Source organism: Misgurnus anguillicaudatus, chromosome 6, assembly GCF_027580225.2.
Source record: "Misgurnus anguillicaudatus chromosome 6, ASM2758022v2, whole genome shotgun sequence".
Classification (NCBI taxonomy): Eukaryota; Metazoa; Chordata; class Actinopteri; order Cypriniformes; family Cobitidae; genus Misgurnus; species Misgurnus anguillicaudatus.
The window spans coordinates 1504062-1516462 of record NC_073342.2 but is presented as its reverse complement, the minus strand read 5'-3'; the positions used below and the strand labels follow the sequence as shown (position 1 = coordinate 1516462).

The window sequence follows — 12401 nt, the reverse complement described above, 5'->3', positions numbered from 1 at the left end:
AAAAGAACATGAAGGTAAAGCTTCAGTTAATTTGCTTGCTGATTGCTTTTTGCATGCACATAAAAAACTGAACAAAACTGATATACTAAACAAAATAGGCCCTAAAATTGAGGAACACCAGTTGTATAGCTATTTTTTAAATATGAAATAAGACAATAAATTACAAATAACATTTGAATGCCTGCAGCTTGTTCATGTCCACTCCACAAAAAAAAACAGTGTGACCCTTCTATTTGGTTTCAAGTTTGAAAGTTTCGAACCTATGCAACACTCTTAAGACAAATGCTCCTAAAAAGTACCAAATAAGGGTTCCTCAGCATGTAACCACAGCAGAACCCGTTTTTTGGTACTATATGGAAACTTTTTATAAGGTTCTATAAAGAATCTTGCCTTGAAAAGTGCTCGCCTCAATGGTGCTATAAAAAAACATTAATTTATCAGCTGTCAGGAGTGACATTTTTGTTACTTATCCACTTTTTAATGTATAACACTTGATAAAGATTATTTATTGTCAATTCTTCACATGTTTCAAGCATACAAAGCAATCGAAATACAAGGTGCATCAGCATTCAGTTAATATGCCACCTGGAGCTGGAATCAGCTTTCAGAAGAGATCAGATGTGTTTCAACGGTAGACACTTTTAAATCTAGATGAAAAACACGACGGTTTAACTTTGCATTTACTGAATGATTTAAAACAGTACGAATGAAACAGTATAAAAGAATACAACAGTATGAACCTGTAGCTGGAATCAGCTTTCGGATGAGATCAGATGTGTTTCAACAGTAGGCACTTTTAAACCTAGATTAAAAACACATCAGTTTAACTTTGCATTTACTGAATGATTTAAAACAGTACGAATGAAACAGTATAAAAGAATACAACAGTATGAACCTGTAGCTGGAATCAGCTTTCAAATGAGATCAGATGTGTTTCAACAGTGGGCACTTTTAAACCTAGATTAAAGACACATCGATTTAACTTTGCATTTACTGAAGAATATAAAACAGTACGAATAAAACAGTATAAAAGAATACAACAGTATGATCGGTTTAACTTTGCATTTACTGAATGATTTAAAACAGTACGAATAAAACAGTATAAAAGAATACAACAGTATGAACCTGTAGCTGGAATCAGCTTTCAGATGAGATCAGATGTGTTTCAACAGTAGGCACTTTTAAATCTAGATTTAAAGACACATCGGTTTAACTTTGCATTTACTGAAGAATTTGAAACAGTACGAATGAAACAGTATAAAAGAATACAACAGTATAAACCTGTAGCTGGAATCAGCTTTCAGATGAGATCAGATGTGTTTCAACAGTAGGCACTTTTAAATCTAGATTAAAGACACAACGGTTTAACTTTGCATTTACTGAATAAACAGTACGAATAAAACATTATAAAAGAATACAACAGTATGATCGGTTTAACTTTGCATTTACTGAATGATTTAAAACAGTACGAATGAAACAGTATAAAAGAATACAACAGTATGAACCTGTAGCTGGAATCAGCTTTCAAATGAGATCAGATGTGTTTCAACAGTGGGCACTTTTAAACCTAGATTAAAGACACATCGGTTTAACTTTGCATTTACTGAAGAATATAAAACAGTACGAATAAAAGAGTATAAAAGAATACAACAGTATGATCGGTTTAACTTTGCATTTACTGAATGATTTAAAACAGAACGAATAAAACAGTATAAAAGAATACAACAGTATGAACCTGTAGCTGGAATCAGCTTTCAAATGAGATCAGATGTGTTTCAACAGAAGACACTTTTAAATCTAGATTAAAAACACATCGGTTTAACTTTGCATTTACTGAATGATTTAAAACAGTACGAGTATAAAAGAATACAACAGTATGATCGGTTTAACTTTGCATTTACTGAATGATTTAAAACAGTACGAATAAAACAGTTTAAAAGAATACAACAGTATGATCGGTTTAACTTTGCATTTACTGAATGATTTAAAACAGTACGAATAAAACAGTATAAAAGAATACAACAGTATGAACCTGTAGCTGGAATCAGCTTTCAAATGAGATCAGATGTGTTTCAACAGTGGGCACTTTTAAACCTAGATTAAAGACACATCGGTTTAACTTTGCATTTACTGAAGAATATAAAACAGTACGAATAAAAGAGTATAAAAGAATACAACAGTATGATCGGTTTAACTTTGCATTTACTGAATGATTTAAAACAGAACGAATAAAACAGTATAAAAGAATACAACAGTATGAACCTGTAGCTGGAATCAGCTTTCAAATGAGATCAGATGTGTTTCAACAGAAGACACTTTTAAATCTAGATTAAAAACACATCGGTTTAACTTTGCATTTACTGAATGATTTAAAACAGTACGAATAAAACAGTATAAAAGAATACAACAGTATGATCGGTTTAACTTTGCATTTACTGAATGATTTAAAACAGTACGAATAAAACAGTTTAAAAGAATACAACAGTATGATCGGTTTAACTTTAGATTTACTGAATGATTTAAAACAGTACGAATAAAACAGTATAAAAGAATACAACAGTATGAACCTGTATAGCTGGAATCAGCTTCAGATGAGATCAGATGTGTTTCAACAGTAGGCACTTTTAAATCTAGATTAAAAACACCATCGGTTTAACTTTGCATTTACTGAATGATTTAAAATAAAACAGTATAAAAGAATAAAACAGTATGAACCTTACCTGTTATAAAGGGAATGAAGCTTACGGTATGGTGCTTACCTGCAGAAATAAAGTACAAAAAGAACACACAGAACTTCAATTTTCAACCTGTTTGTGATTACCACACAATCCCGTCACCTGGCTGTGGTCTTCATTTGGTGAACGGTTCTTCACTCATAATTGACCTATACAAGAAATAGAGAAGAATATTAAGCAATTCTGCTCTTACATTTAGATGTGCCCCAAGAACACAGACACACCGGCTCCAAAATGTTGAAACAGTACATTTCTGTTATTTTAATGTGGCAAATGTGTCAGCTTTAAAAGAATCATACCTTACCTTTTAAACAGGATGCGCACTGCATTAAATACCTTTACTCCCAGCATAAGCAAGCAATTTTCAAAATGCTTTAAAAGTAAATGGTGATTATTTTACTTGTTTGCCTGTTTTTGACTACCATAGAATCCTGTCGCCTGGATTCCAACCTATCATTTTCAGGCTTGTAAAGCAAATAATGAAATACATTATCATTGACTTCCATAGTAGGAAAAAAAATATTTTGGAAGTATCGTGATAAATGATGAAGAAAATATTTTGAAAAATGATGGTTAGCACACAGTCGATGGTACCTATTAAATTTCATCATATTTTTTTATTCCTACTATGGAAGTCAATGGTCACTATCTGCTGTGGGTTTACCATCATTCCTCAAAATATCTTCTTTTGTGTTAATCAGAAAAAACGAACGCATACAGGTTTAAAACAACACGAGGATGAGTAAATGATGACAGAATTATCATTATTATAAATTGAAATATTTTCTTACTGCAAGTCATTTAGGTAATCAAGAAAATACTTTACCCGTTGTCTTTGCAAGTTAAACAAATACAGCTTTGCTTCCAGGTCTGTCGACGTTGCTGTGGTTTTTCGACAGCTGTAGTATGAAGGGTAGCGAATGAATGAATACATTGCACAAAAAATCCTTTTTAACTATGCAAATATCTAAAAAGTCTTAAAATAAGATGCATTATTTTGATGAGCAAAAGGACATAAGAAAATAAGCCTAGCCTTTCGGGAGAAAAAACATAAAATTTAAGTGAATTTGGGCTTAAAACAAGCAAATAAATCTGCCAAAGGGGTTAGAAACAAATCTAGATTTAAACACCTAATTCAAGAAAAATTGTCTTAGCCCATTGGCAGATTTGTTGGCTTGTTTTAATGTACATTCATGTACAATATTTCGTTTTGTCTTGTATTTCTAAGCATTTTGTACTGCCCAACGTTGTCTAGGTTGTTTAACGGTTGTCATTTTCTTTTAAAAGCTTTATAATTTATTAGTTTGGATGATTGCCATTCCTGAGAACCGCTTACATTGTAAGTAAAAGAATCATCTAAGCATTATTTTGTTGAATGTCTCTTAGACATGTAGCTGTTTGATTGTGGTTCTATTTAATGGCCAGTCTATACTTGGGGAACGGTCAAACGTCTATTAGATTTTCACTGACAGCCCAAATTAAGCCTTGTTTTAGCCTAGACACATATTCGCGGTCTATTAGAAGTTATGTAGTCGTTTAATAGCCGCTTTTTGATGACCAATGCGTTCTTGTGCCGTGGTTAGGCGTCTCTTGGATTTTCCGTAAAAAGACAAACGAATCTATTTTTAACACAAAGGCCAGGGGAGAGCGCGAACGCAGTCCCCCACTATCAGAAATTTTGCAGTCGAGATTCCCACATTTGGGGAATTCGCAAAGGGTCAGCACAACCGGAGTGCAATGGCTGAGCCTCGCCCTGGGTGAACCACCTTCATGATCATGGTATCTCCCCTGCCAGGTAAGTATGAGCAACAGCCTTTGAGGCCAGACGGCCGCATCTTCCTGTGACCGATCACATCGACGGCGCCCCCGAAGGCCGTCCGACTACCATTTCATTACTGTGTGTGACCAGGTGGAAAGGCGCACGAAGCCAGGTCTGAAACCAAATATTCTTCGAGATCTACCCATTTTCCGTTTCCAGCCCGGTTAAACCGTGCAGAGAGAAAAACGTGAAACAATTTAAATCAAATGGATTTAAATAGCGCATTTCAATATATCGTTTCGTTATTACAAAGTAACTTTACGTGGAATAGAAACAAAGAAATGTACAGAGCAATCGAGAAACAACGAAAGCATAGCAATTTTAGAACGTGGATAAATAAAAACACAAGGGCTCAATGACTTACCCGTTGTCGTTGTGAGTTAAACAAATACAGCTATGCTTCCAGATCTGCCGACGTTGCTGTGGTTCTTCGACAGCTGTAGTACAGTGAAAAAAAAGTTTTCAGGTGTTTTGAACATCCCAATCTGTCTCGTTCGCTTTTTCAGCTGTGTCGATGATGTTTAAGTCGTCATCGTGTCACCTCCAAAATACGAATGCATACAGGTTGAAAACAACACGAGGATGAATAAATGATGACAGAGTTATCATTATAAATTAAAATATTTTCTTACTGCAAGTCATTTAGGTAATCAAGAAAATACTTTACCCGTTGTCTTAAACAAATACAGCTATGCTTCCAGGCGTGTCGACGTTGCTGTGGTTTTTCGACCGCTGTAGTATGAAGGGTAGTGGAAAAAAAAGTTTTCAGGTGTTTTTAACATCCCAAACTGTCTCGTACGATTTTCTTGCGCCTTCAGCTGTGTCGAGGCTGTTTAATTCGTCCTGGTATCACCTCCGCAAACTGTAAGGAAAATAATTAAATACATTACAAAAACATTTCGTTATCAGCGTGTTCATTTCCATGCAAGCTTTTCGTTAAACCAATAATGCCAACGAATACACAGCACTTTTAAAACACACGAATTAAAAAACACTCTGTCATTCACGCACAAAAGAAACAAATTCTGTTTTTTACCTAACTTATTTGTCCCCGAGAAGGGGAGCGCACCGTTCATGGAAACACTGCAATACCACGTCGATGCATGGAGTGGAAGGAGCAAGCTCCGCTTCCATTTCCGAAGGTCAAAAATCCATTTAACGTATAGTCCCCGGGTAGGAGACGTATCAGACATTAAACTGATAAGAACAGATACTACACTTGATCTTAGCCAAAAGGCCGAGAAGCGATACCGCAATAGACGCAGCCAAAGGGGAGCCGGCGAAGGCGCTGGCTTTCGGGGTGGAGGCTAGCGGGCATTTAACTCTAATATGAAGTAGTATGTAATATGAAGGGTAGAGTGAAAAAAAAGTGTTAAAGTGTTTTAAACATCCAAATCTGTTCGTTTACTTTGTATTTTTTTCCTGTTTTCGAGTAAAAAAGAATTCTTAAATCGAGATGCATTTTCTTAAGCAAAGTGGCTTAGATTTTAAGTCTTGTTTACTGAAATAAATTCTAAAATGTAATAGGTTAAGGCCTAAATCAAGTAAAAATATATGCCAGTGGTTTAAGGGAAATAAACCTAAATTGAGTTTATTATTGCATTAAGTTGGAACAGAAATTAAGTTTATTTTTCTTACCCCACCGGCAGATATTTTTACTTGTTTTAAATATAAACCTGTTGCTTTTTAGAATTTATTTCAATTATTACAACACATAATATCTTAAGCCACTTTGCTTAACAAGTAAATGCATCTCGATTTAAGAATGGTCAGATATTTACTAGAAAACAAGACAAAAACTTCCAAACATGAATTTACAGACGGCTGGAAATTTTAAACAAAATAACTAGACATACCTATTCGGGTCTGCTCCCGTTTGCTGTGATGAAGGGGGTCTTAGTCCAAAGCACATTTTGAGGAATACTTACACATTTTACTTCTTATTTCTTTAGAATGAATTATTATTTATTTTCAATTACAAAGTATGCGATCTGATTTTCTATTTATTTATTTATTTAGCTTGTTGCACATTTGATTTGTTGCCGCATCATTCCGTGTTAATGTATTTCAATGTATTTGTTTATAAGCAAAAAGTGCGTTATTATAATTCATTATATAGCTGCGAAATATATAAAAGTATTCCCAGCAAACACAAAACGTTTTTATAACGTTTTTGTATTTGCTGGGTTGGCATCACTTTCTTTAGCTCACACAAAATTCTACCAAAAAACAGCATATCATTTTCTACTAAATAACTGCATACACTGTGGATTAAAAATGTCCGGAATGCGAACCTGGTAAAACCCAGGTAAAAAAAGCAAATAAAAAATAAACCATTTTGATTTAGCAAAAGTTTACAAATAAATGCACTCCCTGTACACAACAAGCACGTCTCGTTACCATTCATATTTTGCGTGATTTAAGTTTCGTCGCATACATTTTGGAATAAAATAAGGCTTTTAATGTATGCAGACTTCATTCTCCATTAAGGGCTTATCAATCATAATGAACGCTGTTAACTATTCTCATTGAATGGTCTAAATCCAATGCTGGTAAAGAAATCAAATGTCCATTTAAACGCAACAAGCAAACAGCTATGCTTCCAGGTCTGTCGACGTTGCTGTGGTTTTTCGACAGCTGTAATATGAAGGGTAGAGTGAAAAAAGTGTTTAAGTGTTTTAAACATCCAAATCTGTTCGTTTACTTGCTACTTTTTTCCTGTTTTCGAGTAAAAAAATAATTCTTAAATCGAGATGCATTTTCTTGTTAAGCAAAGTGGCTTAGATTTTAAGTCTTGTTTACTGAAATAAATTCTAAAATGTAATAGGTTAAGGCCTAAATCAAGTAAAAATATATGCCAGTGGGTTAAGGGAAATAAACCTAAATTGAGTTTATTATTGAATTAAGTTGAAACTGAAATTAAGTTTATTTTTCTTACCCCGCCGGCAGATATTTTTACTTGTTTTAAATATAAACCTGTTGATTTTTGTAATTTATTTCAATTATTACAATACATAACATCTTAAGCCACTTTGCGTAACAAGTAAATGCATCTCGATTTAAGAATTGTCAGATATTTACTAGAAAACAAGACAATAACAGCAAGACAGACCTTAATTTACTTTTTTCTTCCAAACATGAATTTACAGACGGCTGGAAATTTTAAATAAAACAACTAGACATACCTATTCGGGTCTGCTCCCGTTTGCTGTGATGAACGGGGTCTTGGTCCAAAGCACATTTTGAGGAATACTTACACATTTTACCTCTCATCTCTTCAGAATTCATCATTACTTATTTTCAATTACAAAGTATGCGATCTGATTTTCTAATCGCGGTGTGTTTTATTCCTCGTTTGCTTGCATGGATTTGCTTTATTTATTTTGCTTGTTGCATTTAAATGCACATTTGATTTGTTGCCGCATTATCCTGTGTTAATGTATTTCAACGTGCTTATAAACAAAAAGTGCGTTATTATAACCAATTATATAGCTGTGAAATATATAAAAGTATTCCCAAAAACCCAGGTAAAAAAGTAAAATAAAAAATAAACCATTTTGATTTAGCAAAAGTTTACAAATAAATGCACTCCCTGTACACAACAAGCACGTCTGGTTACCATTCATGTTTTGCATGATTTAAGTCTCGTCGCATACATGTTTGCGTAAGGATTTGATATTTATTTTTTGTGGAAGTTTATTAAACTAAAAGGCTTTGTATTTTTGCTCCGTGAGCCGCTTGGACGCTGTTTAAATAGTCATCGGGAGTTAACTGTATTTTGCTGTCCTGCAGTTTTTTTCTTTCTTTACGTGTGTATATAAGTGTATGTACCATTTATATAACTATTTCCACATGTAATATCTGAGCGGTGGTTTTTGAGACTTAAACAGAAGGCGAGAGTATGTTTGTGTGTTTTGGTTTATTTTTGGTTCGTCACTGCTTTTAAGAACTATGCACTGATTTGCTGTGTGGTTTGTCCCTTCTGTTAAAAAGTGGATTTAATCTAGTCTCTCCAATTGTGGGTAAATAACCGGTGGGCCGTAAATTTTATCTTTTAAATATTTTTAAGCACTTTCTGTAAAAAATAAATTTGTACTATTTTTGGAGAGTCACGTCTCTGTCTTTAATCCCATCCGAACCAGCAGGGTCCTTTTCATATTTTTGTAACTTTTTTGTTTGTTTATTTTTTCTCTTGGGTTCAATCTATTTTCCTGTGTGAATAAATAACCCAGGTGACCTAGTCGGTTCCTTTTCATACCTTTAACCAAAGGTTACACATGCAAGCAAACGAGGAATAACACATACGATTAGATCATCACGTCACATACTTTGGAATTAATAAGAAACAATTATTCAGTCTAAAGAAATGAGAAGTAAAACGTGTATGTACTTCTTCAAATGGGCACACTTTGGACAACGACCCCCGTCATTACAGTAAAATGTTTTCCCTACTTCCGGTCAAAGCCGCCATTTTGTGAAATGGGCATATAGGCGACGCTGGAGCATGCCGCCATTGTCTCTGTTCAACAAAACAATTGTGTTTATATATAGATCTATTCGATTTTTTTTCGATTTCAATCACCGAATACAAGGTACAACACGATGCCATCTGGCCCTTCTCTCTGGTTTATGTTTGTAAGGAAAATAGAGGGCGAAATTCCATTTCAGTCAAACATTCCTTCGTGCCACGCTGCTTTTTTTCTTTGAACGAAAAAAAAAACCCGTGTGCTCCGCCTATACAATTCGTTTTCCTGTTTATGATTATTTTATGCTTAAAACAAGCAAATAAATCTGCCTAAAGGGTAAGAAAAAAAGTCGTGAACTTTTCCCATAAATACTATTTCAAGAAAAACTGTCCTACCCCACTGGCCGATTTTTTGCTTGTTTAAATTCACTTCGATTGCATATATAAAAATATTGTCTACAAACTAGATCACCGGGCAGATGTTTATCTTTTTAGTATCCACCGAAGACACATGCGAACCTGCATATGGGCCAAACTTTTCCACAATACACATTCGTTGTGTGCACGCGCCATTGTCTTTGTTCAACGCGACAGCGTGCTCCGCCTAAATAATTTGACCCATTTTAACATGGGTTTGTTTCTCGTTGTTGTTTTTTCTTTGAAAACAATCTATATAGCGCTCTCCACAATCGTTTTGGTGTTAGCTTTACGTGGAATAGAAACACACAAAAGTACTGAGCGAACGAGAAACATATTATAGAACGCGCAACATCATATAGATCACGGATTGGAAACCAAACTGGCAACCACGCACAAAAGAAGCAAACTCTGGTTTTAAACTCACCTTATTTGTGCCCGGAAAGCGCCCGAGTCGATGAACGGAGTGGACGGAGCAAGCCTCGCTTCCATTTCCGAAGGTCAAAAATCCATTTAAACTTGTAGTCCCCGGTGTCCACTTGTTCTTGTCCAAAAAGCCGAGAAGCGATACCGCAATGGGAGCCGGAGAAGGCGCTGGCTGTCGGGATGGAGGTTAACGGGTCAGAGGTCTGGCACTGAAGGTCTGGGTCCATTCCTCACCGTGTGCATTTCACTCTATACGTGTAAAAAACATACAAATACATAAAATACATACAGAAACAGTTATCACTTACACAAAAAGAACATGAAGGTAAAGCTTCAGTTAATTTGCTTGCTGATTGCTTTTTGCATGCACATAAAAAACTGAACAAAACTGATATACTAAACAAAATAGGCCCTAAAATTGAGGAACACCAGTTGTATAGCTATTTTTTAAATATGAAATAAGACAATAAATTACAAATAACATTTGAATGCCTGCAGCTTGTTCATGTCCACTCCACAAAAAAAAACAGTGTGACCCTTCTATTTGGTTTCAAGTTTGAAAGTTTCGAACCTATGCAACACTCTTAAGACAAATGCTCCTAAAAAGTACCAAATAAGGGTTCCTCAGCATGTAACCACAGCAGAACCCGTTTTTTGGTACTATATGGAAACTTTTTATAAGGTTCTATAAAGAATCTTGCCTTGAAAAGTGCTCGCCTCAATGGTGCTATAAAAAAACATTAATTTATCAGCTGTCAGGAGTGACATTTTTGTTACTTATCCACTTTTTAATGTATAACACTTGATAAAGATTATTTATTGTCAATTCTTCACATGTTTCAAGCATACAAAGCAATCGAAATACAAGGTGCATCAGCATTCAGTTAATATGCCACCTGGAGCTGGAATCAGCTTTCAGAAGAGATCAGATGTGTTTCAACGGTAGACACTTTTAAATCTAGATGAAAAACACGACGGTTTAACTTTGCATTTACTGAATGATTTAAAACAGTACGAATGAAACAGTATAAAAGAATACAACAGTATGAACCTGTAGCTGGAATCAGCTTTCGGATGAGATCAGATGTGTTTCAACAGTAGGCACTTTTAAACCTAGATTAAAAACACATCAGTTTAACTTTGCATTTACTGAATGATTTAAAACAGTACGAATGAAACAGTATAAAAGAATACAACAGTATGAACCTGTAGCTGGAATCAGCTTTCAAATGAGATCAGATGTGTTTCAACAGTGGGCACTTTTAAACCTAGATTAAAGACACATCGATTTAACTTTGCATTTACTGAAGAATATAAAACAGTACGAATTAAACAGTATAAAAGAATACAACAGTATGATCGGTTTAACTTTGCATTTACTGAATGATTTAAAACAGTACGAATAAAACAGTATAAAAGAATACAACAGTATGAACCTGTAGCTGGAATCAGCTTTCAGATGAGATCAGATGTGTTTCAACAGTAGGCACTTTTAAATCTAGATTTAAAGACACATCGGTTTAACTTTGCATTTACTGAAGAATTTGAAACAGTACGAATGAAACAGTATAAAAGAATACAACAGTATAAACCTGTAGCTGGAATCAGCTTTCAGATGAGATCAGATGTGTTTCAACAGTAGGCACTTTTAAATCTAGATTAAAGACACAACGGTTTAACTTTGCATTTACTGAATAAACAGTACGAATAAAACATTATAAAAGAATACAACAGTATGATCGGTTTAACTTTGCATTTACTGAATGATTTAAAACAGTACGAATGAAACAGTATAAAAGAATACAACAGTATGAACCTGTAGCTGGAATCAGCTTTCAAATGAGATCAGATGTGTTTCAACAGTGGGCACTTTTAAACCTAGATTAAAGACACATCGGTTTAACTTTGCATTTACTGAAGAATATAAAACAGTACGAATAAAAGAGTATAAAAGAATACAACAGTATGATCGGTTTAACTTTGCATTTACTGAATGATTTAAAACAGAACGAATAAAACAGTATAAAAGAATACAACAGTATGAACCTGTAGCTGGAATCAGCTTTCAAATGAGATCAGATGTGTTTCAACAGAAGACACTTTTAAATCTAGATTAAAAACACATCGGTTTAACTTTGCATTTACTGAATGATTTAAAACAGTACGAATAAAAGAGTATAAAAGAATACAACAGTATGATCGGTTTAACTTTGCATTTACTGAATGATTTAAAACAGTACGAATAAAACAGTTTAAAAGAATACAACAGTATGATCGGTTTAACTTTAGATTTACTGAATGATTTAAAACAGTACGAATAAAACAGTATAAAAGAATACAACAGTATGAACCTGTAGCTGGAATCAGCTTTCAAATGAGATCAGATGTGTTTCAACAGTGGGCACTTTTAAACCTAGATTAAAGACACATCGGTTTAACTTTGCATTTACTGAAGAATATAAAACAGTACGAATAAAAGAGTATAAAAGAATACAACAGTATGATCGGTTTAACTTTGCATTTACTGAATGATTTAAAA

The 12401-nt window shown here is 34.3% G+C and overlaps 2 non-coding genes across 2 annotated transcripts; both read right to left on the bottom strand.

Moving 5' to 3' along the window:
* Positions 1-4373: 4373 nt before the first annotated feature.
* LOC129428381 (U1 spliceosomal RNA) lies at positions 4374-4538 on the bottom strand. Its single transcript, XR_008639019.1, has one exon. It is a non-coding gene; the product is annotated as a U1 spliceosomal RNA (small nuclear RNA).
* Positions 4539-5612: 1074 nt separating this feature from the next.
* LOC129434915 (U2 spliceosomal RNA) lies at positions 5613-5803 on the bottom strand. Its single transcript, XR_012370304.1, has one exon. It is a non-coding gene; the product is annotated as a U2 spliceosomal RNA (small nuclear RNA).
* Between the last annotated feature and the right edge of the window lie 6598 nt (positions 5804-12401).